The 18,273-nt window shown below is 45.2% G+C and overlaps 1 long non-coding RNA gene across 1 annotated transcript in view; it reads left to right on the top strand.

The window, feature by feature from the left end:
- The first annotated feature begins 8,506 nt into the window (after positions 1–8,506).
- Positions 8,507–18,273, top strand: part of LOC103347521 (rho GTPase-activating protein 20) — a 115,124-nt gene continuing 105,357 nt past the window's right edge. The window contains exons 1-4 of the long non-coding RNA XR_016211763.1: positions 8,507–8,764; positions 10,270–10,556; positions 11,036–11,129; positions 17,336–17,649. This is a non-coding gene — a long non-coding RNA (rho GTPase-activating protein 20). The remainder of the gene's footprint in view (positions 8,765–10,269; positions 10,557–11,035; positions 11,130–17,335; positions 17,650–18,273) is intronic.

Raw genomic sequence — 18,273 nt, forward strand, 5'->3', positions numbered from 1 at the left:
GTTGTTGCTGTGATGCTGTCAGACCCCAAAATTCTGTTATCCACTTTTCTTGGACATCCAGACACTCATTAATCCCCAGTGATATCCGTTTGGGTTTTTATCATTTTTCTCTGTCCACCGACATCTAACTATAGGGAAGGGAAAAACGGATTGTAGTTCTTCACTGATATAAAATACTGTAGTTGCACATCCCCACTTTATATCTCCACTTCAAGTGTTACGACATTGGTAGCAACTACAGAGAGTTATGGTCTTAAAGTTTGTTTTGATTATACTTTATTTGATCATAGGACTCCATGCATTTTAGCTTCTGCATAGAATGAAGGAGATTAACTGCAAACACTGAGTCCGGGGCCTAGAAAAAGCATCTCTTACCAGAGGAAGAAGGTGAAGAACAGTTACACGTCAATGTTGTGGAAGTTACTTGCGACCACTGTGTTTGACTAGAGTAGATACCTCCCCTGAACAGAAATTGGTTTTAACATTTTCTGTGCAATTTCTTTCTTTCTTATTTTCAGCTTTAGATCCAGCTAAAGGTCCATGCTTAAAGATGAAGTGCAGTCGCCATAAAGTATGCATTGCCCAGGATCCTCAGATGGCACTCTGTGTTAGTCATCGGAGGCTTACACACAGGTAAACATGGCTAAATTAAATGCCGCTGATAGAACAGTACTCCTTAGCACAAACAAATGTGAAACATAAATATTTGGTAGTGTCTGCTAATCTTGTGTACAGAGTTTTACTGAAACAGTTTCAGAAGCTTGACTAAACCAATTCTGATTCACCTGGATTAAACACTGCTATAAATCAGAATCACTGTGGATTACAGAATTTAAGGCATGCATTTACTGTTGACTAAAGGAAATTTTTCAAACATTGTATTAAAATATTTTTCTATATATTTGTGTTTTTTAAGGTTTAAAGAATAATTATAGTTCTGGGACCCTCTCAATATTTTTTGTGGCTACTCTTTCCCACAGGAAAGGGTTAGAAACAAATTTAAAGGGTAGAAATAAATTGACTGATGTTTGTAAAAGAAATAAGCTAGCAATTGCATTATAGAGATTTGGGGCTGGCACTCTTTGGGATATCTTCCTTAGGAAGCACAAATATTGTTCTTTGGGGGCTGACAAAAAAGGGGAAAGAAAGGATTTCAAATGTGTGTTCTAACAATCGGTAGTGTTCCTGTAAGGTAGGCTGTGTGGTTTTTTTTTTTTATTTTTCTCCACAAAGAAACCTTTTATTTAAGGAATACAGACTTTATGAATTTATAAGTACAATTTTAGGAATATAGTGATTCTTCCTACCATATCTACCCTCCCACTCACTTTCCCACTCCTTCTTCTCCCTCCTCTGCCTTTCCCAGGCCCATTCTCCACTAAGTTCCATTTATGATTAATTTTATACACAGAATATCAACTCTGTACTAAGTAAAGAGTTCAACAATTTGCATGGTGAAAAAAAAAAACCAAAAAACAAAAAAGCAAAGCAAACAGAAAACAATCAAGATAAGGGCTACTCAAAGTCATTGCATCTTGAAGTTAATTCCACTTTTCCTTTTTTTATTAATTTAATTAACTTTAACAAAGCACCCAAGAATTATACCTCTTTTGGGAACACTTAGATATGGTGATAATACAACTCTTTGAGGACAGAGGTCCTGCATGGGAAGTAAGTGCACAGTGACTCCTGTTGTAAATTTAATAATTAACATTCTTATGTGTGAGGTCAGTGATCACCTGAGGATCTTGACATGAACAGCCTAGGCTCTGGAAGCCTTTTGAGTCCACAGACTCCATCACTATTTAGACAGGGCCATAAGCAAAGTGGAAGTTTTCTCCTCCCTTCAGAGAAAAGTACATCTTTATTTGATGGCCACTTCTTTCCACTGGGGTCTCATGCACTGTAATCCTTCATGTAGGACATTTTTTGCCACAGTATCTTGGCTTTCCATTCCTGAAATGCTCTCGTGGGCTTTTCAAGCCAGACCAGAATGCTGTAAGGGCTGATTCTGAGATCAGAGTGCTATTTAAAGTAATTGTCATTCCATGAGTCTGCTGTGTGGACTGCTTCCCATGTTGGAACATTCCCTCCTTTTTAATTCTATCTATTATTAATACCAGACCCTTAACACTTAAGATGGTATTTTTACCACCCAGCTTAAGAGGACTTACTTTAAAGTGTTTAAAGCTTAAGGGGCAAGTTTTTAAACTGTATTCTTAGAAGTAGCTCTGTAGGAATTAATGCAGAACTATACAGCTTTACAGTTACAAACTTCATATACTTCATATTTACAGGAACATGGTGATTCTTCCCACCATGCCTACTTTCCCACTCATACTCCCAACCTTGTTTCCTCCTCCCCCTCTTATTTTAACTCTTATATTTTACGGAGATCTATTTTTAGTTGACTTTCTACACACATGTTTAACTCTATGTTGATGGAAGTATTCAACAAATAGTATTAAAAAAGAAAAAAAACCAAAACTGTTCCTCAACTGTCAAGACAAGTCATTGCTTCTCAGAGTGTCAATTTCACTTCTACAGAGTGGGTGGGCTGTGTTTTGAGAAGGATCAGAAATTTAAGAAATCACCTGTGTTATTTGGTGCTGAGTTGTAAAGGTTGGAATATACCGCAGCCAAGTAAAGTCATGGAGTAATTAAAGGAAACAGGTGTATTTACTGCTTTTAATACTTTTTAAGGAATTCTCTTACTATTTCCTATGATGGTCGACTGAATTCATGTATTGCTTTTAAGTCAATGAATCAAGGAATTTTGCTATTTGGATATGGTCAGAAAATAATTGGATTTTTGGATTTAGCGTACTTGCATATAAATTCTATAAAAATGGGAGACTTCAAAAAGCTCTGGAAGAATGGAATTAAATGATGTGTTTCCATTAGAAATCCATGTCCTGTTTTTTTCATAATACTTATTTTTCATTAATTTCTGGGAGACTTCCCATAGGCATGAATTTCAACTTACATTTTACTTCAATTTTTACTAACTTTTTAAAAGTTTGTTAAGATTTATTCATGGAAAATAAATGAGGGCAATGTCAAAATGAATTTGTGGTTGATCCCTCCCCTAAGTTGGAGGCTTAATCGATTAGTTTCATTTAAAAGCAAAAAACTGCTATATCACAAGTTCAAGAAAATATAGTGAAAGCTTCCATCTGCACTGATTTAGCAACTTTTAAATGGCATTGACCCAAATCCACAAGCAACTGAGGCCCTCGCAGTTAATATCGTTCCTGCCTGGGAGAACACCTGTTGAACAACAGAAGCCAGGAGACGTTAGAGTCCTTGATTGGAGGTCACAGAGCTCAGATTTTCCAAGCTTCAATCCATAGCTTTACTGTACTTAGTGAGAGCAGGGTCTGTGCCATCCTGCTGTTTCACTAACTTATGATTGCACAAAGACTGAAGTACATACAAAGAGAAACTTCTGTCTTGATGTAATAAAGACTCTCAGAAACTGATAGGCACAGTAGTCCTGGCTGGATACAAAACTGTGTGTAGCTTTGCTTTGGTGTAGGAGGGGAGTTGAGGAGTAGGTGAAACCAAAAGGCTAGGGAGTGGACTTCAGTGTGTTGTGTACCTAGTACTTACTGCTGTTCTGATACTGACAGGGACTGTTTAAAAACTCAGTGCACATTGTGTTCTCTAAAAGCTAGTTTGCAAAGAATTGATATTGAGATGGATGTTTAATATGCTATATTTGCTTTGAGAATGTCAGTACATAGTGAATGTTTATATAATCCTTGGGGAAGAACTTTGCCAGGAAGTCTGATCAATAAAGACAGCTAATATAAATAACCTAGATCATAGATTTGCAGATGTGTGTGTGTGTATGGGTGTGTGTGTGTATTTTGGGGGTTGGGTAGAGAAATCAGAGAAAGATGGCTTCATTAATCAATTTTGACTATTTACACAGTTCAGATTAGAAATTGCTCCTTTTTTGTTGATGAAAAGAAACAATTTATGTTTTCTTCACTTTATCTCATGAAAGAGAAGGGAAATGTAGTCTGTTGCTTGTGTCTGCAGGCAGAGCCCCTACATTTAGAAAACAGGCCATGCTGAGTCCTCTCCCCTAATCTATATCTCATACACATCTACATTACCTTAGAATCTTGATCTTATAGTGCTCACCATATTTGTAATAGCTTAACTAATATTTTTTAAAAATATTTATTTATAATCATATATTTGTAAAGATTTATTTTATTTATTTGAAAGAGTTACAGAAATAGGTAGAGACACAGAAAAAGAGAGAGATCTTCCATCCACCAATTCATTCCTCAAATGGTTGCAATGGCTGGAGCAGGGCTGATCTGAAGGCAGGAGCCAGGAGCTTCTTCTGGATCTCCCACATGGGTGCAGGGACCCAAGGACTTGGCCATCTTCCACTGCTTTCCCAGGTGCATTAGCAGGGAGCTGAAAGAAAAGTGGAGCAGCTGGGACTCAAACTGACACCCATATGGGATGCTGGCATCTTAGGGGCAGCTTTACCTGCTACACCATAGTGCTGGCCCCAATCCATTTTCTTGATTAGGTGGCTCATTATGTGTTGTACACTAGCCTCGACCACCTCCACCACTGCCAGTGTAGAAAATGGTGGTGTCAGCTATTCAAACTTGTCTATGCAGAATTGGCTTCAAGCTTGCGTTATAACTGTGTTCTTGTGCCAAATTTCTGCTATCATTATCATTATTAGTGAGAACCAAACCATTTTATAAATACTAAGAAAGAACTGAAACTTCACTGTGTTTTTCCAGTGTGGTAAAATAATGAATTATTTAGATGGCTTAATATAAAGTATAGAATGAGTTTCCAAGCTTTGAATATGGTGCACTTTTTTATATTCCCACCATGGGAAAAAGTTCTGTAGATGCTGCGAGCTGAGGGGTTTTTTCTCCTCATTGTTTCTTCATGTTGTGAGCAAGAAGCCCAGTGTTTTATGCTCCCTTGCAGGCTGTGCAGCTGCAGATAATTAACACTATGTCTAGATCAGTGTTTCTGGCACCAATCGATGCTGCTGATATTAAAGAGAAAGATTTGGCATAATACAACAGAGAGGATAAGGCTCAAGAAGTTGTAGGACAAAACTAGCCATGTTAATTTCTGCTTCATTTACACTGAAGAAAAAAAAATCAATAAGGAAATGCTTTTGGCCTCCTAAGAAGGCATTGCACAACAAGAAATGATAATATTTATCTAAAATGCTTCTTATCAATGATAGGTACCAAAAGAAATGGTTCCAAAATATCTCATGTACTTTTTGTGATTCATATTTTGTAATAACCATATTAATTGAAAATTGAAATGTTTTTGTGGTTATTAACTGTGTAACTGTGTTATTTGCACTTCTATTGTTCTAATCTTGGAATATTTGAGGTGAGAAGAGTCAAACATGGGGGGTTTCCAAGATGGCGGAATAGCAACTGGACTGTCTGAATCACAAGGGGCAAAATTAATGTTTAAAAAGGGTTAAGGGGGCAGCACTGTGACATAGCAGGTAAAGATGCCACCTGCAGTGCCAGCATCCCATACGGGCTCTTGGATTCAAGTCCTGGCTGCTCCACTCCCAATCCAGTTCTCTGCTCTGGCCTGGGAAAACGGAAGATGGCCCAAGTCCTTGGGCCCCTGTACCCGTGTGGGAGACCCAAAAGAAGCTCCCAGCTCCTGGCTTCAGATCAGCCCTGCTCTGATCACTGCAGCCATTTTAGGAATGAACTGGCAGAAAATAGAGGAAGATACAAAAAAATGGAAAAATCTTCCATGTTGATGGATTGGAAGAATCAATATAATCAGATGTCCATGCTACAGAAAGCAATTTACAGATTCAATGTGATACCAAACAAAATACCAAGGGCATTCTTCTCAGGTATAGAAAAAACTTTGTTGAAATACATATGGAAACACAGGAGACCCCCAAATAGCTAAAGCAATCTTATACAACAAAAACAAAGCCAGAGACAGCACACTACCAGATTTCAAGACATACTACACAGCAGTTATAATCAAATTAGCCTGGTATTGGTACAAAAATAGAAGGGTAGAAGAATGGAACAGAATAGAAACACCTGAAATCAATCCAAGCATCTACAAATTACTTATCTTTGACAAAGGAACTAAAATCAACCCCTGGGCAAGGACAGACTCTTCAACAAATGGTGCGGGGAAAACTGTATTGCCGTATGCAGAAGCATGAAGCAAGACCCCTACCTTACACCTTTCACCAAAATCCATTCAAAATGGATTGACTACCTAAATCTATGACCTGACACCATCAAATTATTAGAGAACATTGGGGAAACCCTACAAGACATTGGCATAGACAAAGAGTTCTTGTAAAGACTCCAGAGGCACAGACATCAAAGCCAGAGTCAACAAGTGGGATTATATCAAACTGAAAAGCTTCTGCACTGCAAAAGAAACAATCAGCAAGTGAAGAGACAGCCGACAGAATGGGAGAAAATATTTGCAAACTGTAAAATTGATAAAGGTTTAATAACCAGAATATACAAAGAGATCAAGATACTCAGCAACAATTAAACAAACAGCCCAATTAAGAAATGGGCAAGGCCGGTGCCGCGGCTTACTGGGCTAATCTTCTGCCTTGCGGCGCCGGCACACCGGATTCTAGTCCCGGTCGGGGCACTGGATTCTGTCCTGGTTGCCCCTCTTCCAGGCCAGCTCTCTGCTGTGGCCAGGGAGTGCAGTGGAGGATGGCCCAAGTACTTGGGCCCTACACCCCATGGGAGCCCAGGAGAAGTACCTGGCTCCTGCCTTTGGATCAGCGTGGTGCACTGGCTGCAGTGCACCGGCTGTGGCAGCCATTGGAGGGTGAACTAACGGCAAAGGAAGACCTTTCTCCCTGTCTCTCTCTCTCACTGTCCACTCTGCCTGTCAAAAAAAAAAAAAAAAAAAAAAAAAAAAAAAAGAAAGAAAAGAAAGAAATGGGAAAAGGACTTAAACAGACATTTTTCAAAAGAGGAAATCCAAATGGCCAACAGATACATGAAAAAATGTTCAGGATCACTAGCCATCAGGGAAATGCAAGTCAAAACCATAATGAAGTTTCACCTCACTCCAGTTAAAGTGGCTTTCATACAGAAATCAACAAACAACAAATGCTTGTGAGGATGTGGAAGAAAAGGTACCCTAACCCACTGTTGGTGGGAATGTAAACTGGTCAAGCCATTATGGAATACAGAGTGGAGATATCTCAAAGATCTGAATATAGACCTTCCACATGACCCAGTCATCCCACTCCTGGGAATCTACCCAAGGGAAATTAAATCAGCATATAAAAGAGCTATCTGTACCACAATGTTTATTGCAGTTCAGTTCACAATAACAAAGACATGGAATCAAACCAAATACCCATCAACTCAAGAAATTATGGGCTATTTACACCATGGAATACTACACAGCAGAAAAAAAAACCTGAAGTTCAGTTATTTGCAAGAAAATGAATGAAACTGGAAAACATCACACTTAGTGAATATATATATATAATATATATATATAATATATATATAATATATATATAATATATATAATATCAAATTGTAATGAACTGTAATAGTTGGCCTTGATGTAGTATTTTATTTAAAGCTATGTCTTCCTTTTCTTTATTTTTTTTGAAGATCTTATTTATATGAAATTCAGGGAGGGCTGGAGGGAGGGAGAGAGAGGGGGAGAGAGAGAGAGAGAGAGAGAGAGAATAGCTATCGAGAGGTCTTCCATCTGCTGGTCTGCTACCCAATTGGCTGCAATGGGCAGGCCTGAGCGGATCTGAAGCCAGGAGCCAGGAGCCTCCCCGGGGTGTACCGCATGGGTGCAGGGGCCCAAGGATTTGGGCCCTCTTCTGCAGAGAGCTGCACCGGAAGTGGAGCAGCCGGGACTCGAACCGGCGCCCATGTGGATGCAGGCGCTGCGGGCGGTGGCTTTACCCGCTCCCCCACAGCGCCGGCCCCTCCTGGGAGCCTTTCCCCGTGGGATCCAGCTGTCTGCTGCCATGCCTGGGAAAGCAGAGGGAGACGGCCCAAGGACTCAGGCCCCTGAACCCAGAGTGGAGCACCGGATACAGTCCCGGGCTTCTGCTTCGGCCTGGCCCGGTCCCGGCCTTAGTAGCCACCTGGGGGTTGAACCCCCAGAGGGACGATCCGTGAGAGAGAGCAAGAGGCAAGAGGGCTCGCGATGCCCGGTGCTCTGCTTCTCTCTCCAAGAGGCTCCAACGGCCAGCGCCGGGCCAGGCAGAAGCCAGGAGGCTTGACCTCCATTCAGGGCGCCCAGGAGGCCGGGAGGTGTGGTCCCTGGGTCACAGGCTGGAGAGGCCGCCCCGCCTGCAGCCCTGGGGCTTCGGACGCTGGACGCGGCAGGCAGCGCGGAGGTGCGTCCCGCGGCGCCACGGCGGCCGCCCATGGGGAGTGCGCCTGCGCCCGGCGCTGTGACCCGGAAGTGGCCCCTTGTGCCCCGGAAGTGGCCCCTTGTGGCCCGCGGCGCTCAGGTAGGAGTCCTCGCGGGTCCCGTCCCCTGCTGCCGGAGAGCCCGCGCGAGCCGTCGGGAGCCGTCCTGGACGCTGCCGGCGGAGCCTGCGGGAGACCCAGCGCCCCCGGGGTCAGGCCGGGCTCAGAGAGGCTGCGGCCCGAGGCTGCCGCGCCGTTTCCCGGGCGCGGTTCTCTTCTTCGGCCCTTCGTGGAAGCAGCGGCCTTCGCGGGCCCCTGTGCCGCCAGCAGACCGGGCCCCCTTGGCGGTGAGTGATGCGGGGGCTGTTGGGGTTTCCCGCTGCGAGTCTTCGCTGCCGGCGTGCCTGTTGCTCTCGGGTCCCGAAGGCGCGGGTGGAGTCGTGGTCTTGCTGTGCGGACAGTCGGTCTGGAACTTTCCCCAGTGTGCGAGCAGCTGTGCCAGAGCAGAGGGGCTCCGTCTCCTCCTGGAGCGGCCCCGCGTTCCCGTCTGTTTGCGTTTTGATGGCCCAGCCGCCCTGCTCGAGACCCCCGAGACTGCTGACGGGGAGGAATAAGAGCGAAAACGCTCGTCTGTTTCCTGGTCTACGAGGACAGTTTCCGGTTAACTGGCATTTGGTGTGATGTTAGCGCTCTGTGGGTTTTCAGTGAGAGGCCATTGTCAAGCCGAGGTTTACCTTCTGTTCCTGATTTGATGATTCCTTTTTATTTTGATATCGCCAAAGCGGTGGGAGTTTTTGTGAAATAGGTTTTCTGTGTCTATAGGGATACTTTGTGGGCTTTCCCCATGTTTATTCTGTTCTGTGATATATTGATTGGGTATGGTAGCCATCCTTGCATTCCTGGAGTTGCACCCAGTGTGCTAAGCTTTGGTTGTGCTTCAGGAGTGCGTTTGGTAATATTTTGTTGAGGAATGTGACAGCGCAGTCATGACAGATACGTATGTGCCGTTTTCTTTATGATGCATTTGTTTTGGATGTTGGGAAAATGTTGGTCCGAAGGGATGAGATGGAAGATTTTTCCCCTTTGTCTCCTTTTTGGAAGGGTTTGCAAATCACGGGTTTTAACTATCCTTCCCACAGGAGTTCTGTGTTAATAGGCTAGGTGATGCATATAGTATCAAGTTCGATATAAACTCTAGTAGTTGGCCGTGATGTAGTACTTTATTTATAGCTATGTCTCCCCCCCCCTTTTTTTTTTTTTTTATAAAGTTCTTATTTGTTTATTTGAAATTCGGAGTTACATGCAGAGAGAGAGAAAGAGAAAGTAAGTCTTTCATCTGCTGGTCCTCTCCAAATTAGCGCAATGATGGGAGCTGAGCAGATCCGGAGCCAGTATTCAGGAGCCAGGGGCCCGGTGGCAGGTTCTCAGAATGGAGCACCAGATAAAGTCCCTGGCTTCTGTTTCAGCCTGGCCCAGCCCTGGCCTTTGTAGCCACCTGGGAGGAGGGCGAACCACCAGATGGGCAATCACTGAGAGAGAGCAAGAGTGCTTGCGATGCCCCATGCACTGCTTCTCTCCCCAAGTGGCTTCAAAGGCCAGCGCCGGGCCAGGCAGAAGCCAGGAGGCAAGAACTCCATTCAGGACTCCCAGGAGGGAAGGAGGCAGGATCCAAGTACCTGGGCCATCAGCGGCTGCCTCCCTGGTTCCCAACCTGGAGTAGCGGGATTGGAATCGGCTCTTGGGCACCCCACACTGGACGTAGCAGCATGCAGATGTGTCCCATGGCGCCATGGCAGCTGCCTGTGGGGAGTGAATTTGCGCCCTGCGCTGTGACCAGGAATTGTACCCGTAGGTACATCTCCTGCTCAGCCATCCTCAGATGGAAGTCTGCTCCTCATCTGTTCCTGCCCAAAAGCCTGTTCAAGTCTTGAGGAGCCGTCCTCGATGCTGCTGGCGGAGCCTGAGTGAGACCCAGTGCCTCCGGGGTCAGGCCTGAATCAGAGACACTGCAGCCCGGGACAGCCGCATCAGTTACCTTGCCCTTCTGGAAATGTGTAGGCGCGGTCCTCTTCTTGGGCAGTCTGGAAGTCTACCCCTCGGGCCTCGGCTCCTGTTCCAGAGGAGCAGAAACGCTCTTTGGTGAGTTGGGCGCGATGGCCTTGCTGTCGTCACGGGGTAGGTGGGGCCTGGGGTGCAGATAGCAGGCAAGGGGTGTGCATGTGAGGGGTGGAGGGGAGAGGAGGAGGAGAGAGGCGGCCAAGGGAGATTCGGGAGGAGAGAGGAAGGGGGGAGAAGGAAAAGGTGGCGTGAAGGTGGGGTGGCGTGGAAGGAAGGGGAAGGAAGGTGTGTGGGGCAGCGTCGAGGGAGGACGAGTGTGACAGGAGTGCTGGTGGGCGGGTGGAGGCGGGGGTTGGGAGAGGAAGAACTTTTCCCACGGCCCGGGTTCCATTTTGGAGGTTTCCTGGCCCTGGCTGGAATCAGTCTTGGCCACGTCCGTGAGAAGCGGCCTTGACTCCCGGCCTCTCTTCTCTGGGTGGTTCTGAACCGTAATGTGTGTGCGGGAAAACTGGCCTGGGGCACTCGAATTAACTTGCACGTAATCCGGTGAATTTTCACAGACTGCACACAAGGACTAGAAAGCAGAAGCTTAGAGAAACCCCAGGAATCCCTTTGTGCTCTGTTCCAGCCTGTCCAAGGTTCTGACACCTCATGGTAAGTACTGGATTGTTTTTTCTTTTTAAAGACTGGTGTGAAAGGCAGAGTTACTGATGAGGCAGTGGTGGAGAGAGAGTCAGTGTATGGGTTCACACCCCAGGTGGCTACGATGTCCTGGGGCTGCGCCAGGCTGAAGCAGAAGCCAGGTACTTTATCCGGGACTCCAGTGTGGGTTCGGGTGCCCAAGTCCTTGGGCCTCTTGCTCTGCTTTCCTGGGCTTGTTAGCAGCCAGCTGGATCACGAGTGCAACCACCTGGGCATTTGGGGGTGGGGGCGGGCCGAGCCGTGGCAGAGTGGATGAAGCTGCTGCCTGAAGTAGCAGCATCCCATATGGGTGGTGGTTCAAGTCCCAGCACCTCCACTTCCGTCCCAGCACCTCCGCTTCCATTCCAGCTCTGCTGTGGCCCGGCCCAGCAGTAGAAGAGTACCCAAGTCCTTGGTCTCCTGCAACTGTTTGGGAATCCTGGAGGAAGCTGCAGGCTCCTGCTTCAAATCTGCTCAGGCTGAAAATGGAGAGAAGTGGAGAAAGTTTACAGGTGGCACTGATGGCTTGATGGAAATGAAGGAGTGAGAATGATGCTAGGGTTTGACTTGAGCTGCTGGTGAAATGGTGGGTCAGTTATTGCAGGGGAAGATAGGGGGCCAGAGCAAGAGGTTTCATGGGGAAATCAGCAGTTTGGTTTTGATACATTGAGTTTCCTGTGTGTGTGGTTGTGGTTGTGTAAGGACAGATGTTGATGGAATGGTATGACTTTTTATTTTAGACAATTGGGATAGATTTAAATCCAGAGTGAATTTCTGGGAGCAGCTATTGCAGTTATGTAGGTGACACGATGAGACTCTGAACTGGGACAGTGGCTGTGCAGGGGGAGGATGTGCAAGGTCTGTGTGAAATAGGACCAGTTGGCCTTAGTGACAGTTCAGTTGTAGCTACTGGTACAACTTAACCAATTGAACTTAGGTAACATTGGTGGTTCAGGATAACTCTTAGTTCTAATGCTTGGTGATTAGTGGTGCCGGCCTGTCAGGAGAAGGAAGAAGGGAGTGAGTGAGCTCAGCCCAGGAGGTGTGGAGTTTTCCGCCTGTGGGCTCTCACAGGGAAGACACCTGGCAGCCTGCCTGGGCTGTGAGCATGGAAAGGGAGACTCACTGCTCCTAGGATGTCAGATGTGTGTATGATTGCTTTGGAACCTTAAGAGTTGCTGCTTTAGCTTCAGACTTAGTAATCTGGGGTTGCATTGAGAAAAACAGCATTGAAAGAAATGCTCCCAAAGGAAATTAGATATTGCATTCTAGGATCACAAAACAGTTAGTGCTTTATGATCCACTTGTTCTGCCATCTTCTACTCTAAAGAAATAAAAATGCAAACAAACATTCACGTGCAAAGATGTTTAAAGTCACCTTAGTTGTAATGAAGAATGGGATAAATGCACAGAAGGTAATCCTCCGTGTTAGCATGCTCATTCTAGTGAAGGGGTTATGGTGGCTTTTATCCTCTCCTTTTTGAATGATTGTGATTTACAGTTTTTCAAACCTGAGCATGTCTTCCTTTCTGATGAGGGAGGAAAAATGAAGTTAGGAATAATATATACATGGAAAAGAATAATATATAAGTAAGTAGCAAATTCTGCTGCATCCATAGAGTAAAATGTTAGAAAGCTATTTAGTTTTTTAAGATTGTATGGATGTAAGTAGGTATGTATGTATTTGAGAGGCAGAGTTACAGACAGTGAGAGGGAGAGACAGAGAGAAAGGCCTTCCGTCTGGTGGTTCACTCCCCAAATGGCCACAACGGCTGGAGCTGTGCCGATCCGAAGCCAGGAGCCAGGAGCTTCTTCCTGTCTCCGGCATGACTGCAGGGGCCCAAGGACTTGAGCCATCTTCCCCTGCTTTCCCAGGCCATAGCAGAGAGCTGGATCGGAAGAGGAGCAGCTGGGACTAGAACCGGCGCCCACATGGGATGCAGGCGCTGCAGGCAGAGGATTAACCCACCCACCCACAACGGCAGCCCCGAAAGCTATTTCTTTTGTTATGAAAAGTTTTTAAGTAGGTGGGTAAATGCTTATAAAGTGTTAAGGATCACCTCTTAGTTGAGCCTGTGATTATATGAGCATATACGTCTTCTGTTGGCAAGCTGGCATCAAAAGGGGTTTTCGTGGGATTGATTTTGAATACTTGTTTTCTTATTTTCCAAAATAGTTTTAAATACATTTATTTTCCTTTTTCTTTTTTAATAGATTTTTTGACCTCTCTTTTAACTTGAAAAATTTTGTTCTATTCCTGTTGATGCTACCATTTGAGAAACTACACATATGCTCTACTGTACCAACATACACACATACTTTAGTTTTTCAACTTCTATTTAATAACTATAAATTTCCAAAGCACAATGTTTGGATTATAGCGGCTTTTCCCCCAGTAACATCCATCCCACCCGCAACCATCCCATCCCCCACTCCTTCTCCCATCCCATTCTTCATCAAAATTCATTTGCAATTCTCTTCATGTATAGAAGATCAAATTAGTATATACTAAGTAAAGATTCCAACAGACTGCACCCACACAGACACACAAAGTATAGAGTACTGTTTGAGCAGTAGTTTTAGCATTCATTCACAGAGTACAACACATTAAGGACAGAGATGTTACATGGGGAGTAAGTGCACGGTGACTCCTGTTGTTGATTTAACAATGGACACTCTTATTGATGACGTCAGTAATCACCAGAGGTTCTTGTCATGAGCTGCCAAGGCTATGGAAGTTCCTCTGGAGTTCACCAACTCTGATCTTCTTTAGACAAGGCCAGAGTCAAAGTGGAAGTTCTCTCCTCCCTTCAGAGAAAAGTACCTCCTTCTTTGCTGGCCTGTTCTTTCCTCTGGGATCTCACTCACAGCGTTCTTAAATTTAGGTCATTTTTTTCTTTTGCCAGAGTGTCTTGACTTCCCATGCCTGAAATACTCTCATGGGCTTTTTAGCCAGATCCGAATGCCTTAGGGGCTGATTCGGAGGCCAGAGTGCTGTTTAGGGCTTTGGCCATTCTATGAGTCTGCTGTGTATCCTGCTTCCCATGTTGGATTGTTTTCTCCTTTTTAATTCTATCAGTTAGTAGAAGCAGACAGTAGACTTGTTTATGTGATCCCTTTGACATTTAATCCTCTCATTATGATCAATTATGAACTGAAACTGATCACTTTAGACTAGTAAGATGGCATTGGCACATGCCACATTGATGGGATTGAATTGGAATCCCCTGGCACGTTTCTAGCTCTACCATTAAGGGTAAGTCTGAGTGAGCATGTGCCGAACTGTACATCTCCTCCCTCTCTTATTCCCACTCTTATATTTAACAGGGATCACTTTTCAGTTGAATTTAAACACCTAAGAATAATTGTGTGTAAATTAAAGAGTTCAGCCAATGGTAATAAGTAGAACAAACAAATACTAAAAGGAATAAAGTAGTAAGGTGTTCCTGGACAGTCAGGACAAGGGCTGATCAAGTCATTGTTTCTCATCTGAGATATTTCTATCACCAAACATTTTCTACCAGTGATATTCAACCTTTTTTTTTTTAAGATGTATTTATTTATTCATGTGAAAGGCAGAATTACAGAGAGGCAGAGGCAGACAGAGAGGTCTTCCATCTGCTGGTTCACTCCCCAGATGGCCACAATGGTCAGAGCTATGCCAATTCAAAGGCGGGAGCCAGGACCTTCTGGGTCTCCCATGTGGGTGCAGGGGACCAAGGACTTGAGCCATCTTTTGCTGCTTTCCCAGGCCACAGTAGAGAGCTGGATCGGAAGTGGGGCATATGGGATTCGAACCGGCACCCATATGGGATGCCGATGCTGCAGGTGGCAGCTGTATCTGCTACGCCACAGCGCCAGCCCCTCAACCTCTATCGTTTTTACCTTCAGCTTTTGGAACGTTTTCGGCCGTCATTACTTCCAATATTGCCCCTGTTCCTTCCTTTCTTCTAGTATTCCTGCTTTGTGTGTGTCATACCTTTGTAATTGTCCCATAATCTTAGGCATTCCATTAGCGTTTTCCCCATTTCTTTCTTTGGCTTTTAGTTGAGGAAGTTTTTATTGATACACACCCACTCACGGATTGTCTTCTCTCTAGTGTCTAGTCTGATAATGAGCCCCTCCAAGACATTCTTCGTTTCTGTCTCAGTGGTTGTTTTGATCTGGCGGCCCCTTTTGATTCTTTGAGAGTTTCCATCTATCTGTTTGCATTATTCATGTGGTTCTGTATATCGTCCAATTTTTCTATTACAGTTGTTTTAATAACCCAGTCAGACAGCTCCAGAATCTTTGCCGTGGTAGGGCCTGGTTTTGATGCTTGCTTTGTCTCTTCAGACTGCATTTTTCTTGCTTTAACTTTTTTTTTTTTTTCTGAAAGCTGGACACAATGTATCAGGTAATAGAAAGCAAAGTAAGCAGGTCACTTAGTGTGAGGTTTATGTTCCTCTGGGTGGGAGTTAGGCTATTTAATGTTTGCTTTGCTGTAGGCATCAGAGGTTTCATTTTCCTTTTGGGCCTTTATTTTGGTGTCTCACACTCTTTTTTGGGGTTTCCCTAGAAATTCCTTCTTAAATAGAACCTGTGTCTGGTATAGATCTGGAGCCCGGGTGATGTGCTAAAGTATTGAAGGAAGAAAGCATGTATAATCTTAGGATTGAATATTTGGTTTCATTGGCCTACACCCCTAGCCTGTAGCTTTCACAATACTTTTCTAGCCTTTTTCTTTGCTCTTTTATCCCCTGTGTAAGACAGCAAGTCTTCCAGGGGCAGGAGTTGGTTAATTGCCCTTCCCCAAGGTCGATTAGGCTCTAAGGTAGAGTGGTCTCCTTGTTCTCAAGTGGAGAACATATAGGCAGGGCTATTTCAAAATGATGGCCTTTCCTCTCCCCTGCGGTCTGTATATGTATGTGTGGTGTACATGGCCCGTAATTTCTTTCTTCAGTCTTCAGGAGAGCGGCATTTTGGTTGATTGCCTATCTTTGCTGTTGTGAAATGAGCTGCAGTAAATATGACTCTTCCATATGCTGATTTCCTTTCCCTTGCGTATATTCCCCGGGGTGGAACGGCTGGTTTGTCTATATTCAGGTTTCTGAGGTTTCTCATACTGTCTCCCACAGTGGCTATACCAGTTTACATTCCCACCAACAGCGGAGCAGGCCGCCTTTCCCCCCCCTGACATCCTCAAGGCTGTTGTAGTATTGCTGTGCATTTCCCTGATGGCTAGTAACCCTGAGCATTTTTGCATGTGTTTGTTGGCCATTTGGATTTCCTTTCTTGAACCATGCCTGCGGAAGTCCTTGGCCCGTTTCTTGAGTGGGTGGTTTGTTTTGCTGCTGTTGAGTTTCTTGAAAACCTCTGGTAGTGAATCCTTTACCAGCTGCATACTTTGCAGATAATTTCTCCCATTCTGTTAGTTGCCTCTGCGCTTTGCCGAGTGTTTTGCTTGCAGTGCAGAAGCTTCTCAATTTGGTTTTTTGCTTTTTGCCCTCTTCTATTCCTTTCTTTAATCTGTTGTGATTCTCAGATAGTGGACATCCTTGGTTGAAATGGTCCCCAGAGCCTGTATTTTCTTTGTAGCTATGTGGACGGGATTGGTCCTAGACGTTCTTTCTGAGCCACGGCACTGTCTGCGTATACAAAGGCTGTTGATTTTCTATCCTGCCACTTTACCAAACTCTACTCTGAGTTTCGATAGTCTCTCAGTGGAGTCGTGTGGATCTCCTCTGTATGGAATCATGTCCTCTGCCAATAGTGATAGTTTGACTTCCTCCCTCCCAATTTGTATCTAACGTTGAGAAAGGAGAGAAAAAGTACCAACGTGATAACGTGCACGTAGAAAATGCCAAGAGGGACCTCAGACGCTACATTTATGTATTCTATCGTGCTTTGTGGAAGACACGGTTTGTCCTAGTTCAAGCATGCTCCATCCATTAAATGCAGGCCTAGACTGTGGAGGGCGGAGGTTGGGGAGCAGACCTGTGTTCAGTGGAGAACTCTGTAGATCACAGGTGTCTCAAGTCCCTGTGCGAGTGGGTACCCAAGTGTCTGAATAAATAAACTACATTGATTTCCTCATGCGTAAGTCATAGATAATACCACACGGAACGTTTCTAAGGTAGAAGAGAAAGAATGGGTACCAACACCTTTTTTTTTTTTTTTTTTTTTTTTTTGACAGGCAGGCAGAGTGGACAGTGAGAGAGAGAGACAGAGAGAAAGGTCTTCCTTTGCCATTGGTTCACCCTCCAGTGGCCGCCGCTGATCCAAAGGCAGGAGCCAGGTACTTATCCTGGTCTCCCATGCGGGTACAGGGCCCAAGGACTCGGGCCATCCTCTACTGCACTCCTGGGCCATAGCAGAGAGCTGGCCTGGAAGAGGGAGCAACCGGGACAGAATCCGGCACCCTGACCGGGACTAGAACCTGGTGTGCTGGCGCCACTAGGTGGAGGATTAGCCTAGTGAGCTGCGTTGCCTGCCACCAACACCTTTTCTAAGAGTGAGTTAAATTCCTTTTCAAATTCTATGTTAATAGGGTAGGTAATGTATATAATATCAAATTGTAATGAACTGTAATAGTTGGCCTTGATGTAGTATTTTATTTAAAGCTATGTCTTCCTTTTCTTAATTTTTTATTTTTTTTGAAGATCTTATTTATATGAAATTCAGGGAGGGCTGGAGGGAGGGAGAGAGAGGGGGGGAGAGAGAGAGAGAGAGAGAATCGCTATCGAGAGGTCTTCCATCTGCTGGTCTGCTACCCAATTGGCTGCAATGGGCAGGCCTGAGTGGATCTGAAGCCAGGAGCCAGGAGCCTCCCCGGGGTGTACCGCATGGGTGCAGGGGCCCAAGGATTTGGGCCCTCTTCTGCAGAGAGCTGCACCGGAAGTGGAGCAGCCGGGACTCGAACCGGCGCCCATGTGGATGCAGGCGCTGCGGGCGGTGGCTTTACCCGCTCCCCCACAGCGCCGGCCCCTCCTGGGAGCCTTTCCCCGTGGGATCCAGCTGTCTGCTGCCATGCCTGGGAAAGCAGAGGGAGACGGCCCAAGGACTCAGGCCCCTGAACCCAGAGTGGAGCACCGGATACAGTCCCGGGCTTCTGCTTCGGCCTGGCCCGGTCCCGGCC

Source organism: Oryctolagus cuniculus, chromosome 8 (genome assembly GCF_051225735.1).
Source record: "Oryctolagus cuniculus isolate XC-2025 breed Fujian yellow rabbit chromosome 8, ASM5122573v1, whole genome shotgun sequence".
NCBI lineage: Eukaryota > Metazoa > Chordata > Mammalia > Lagomorpha > Leporidae > Oryctolagus > Oryctolagus cuniculus.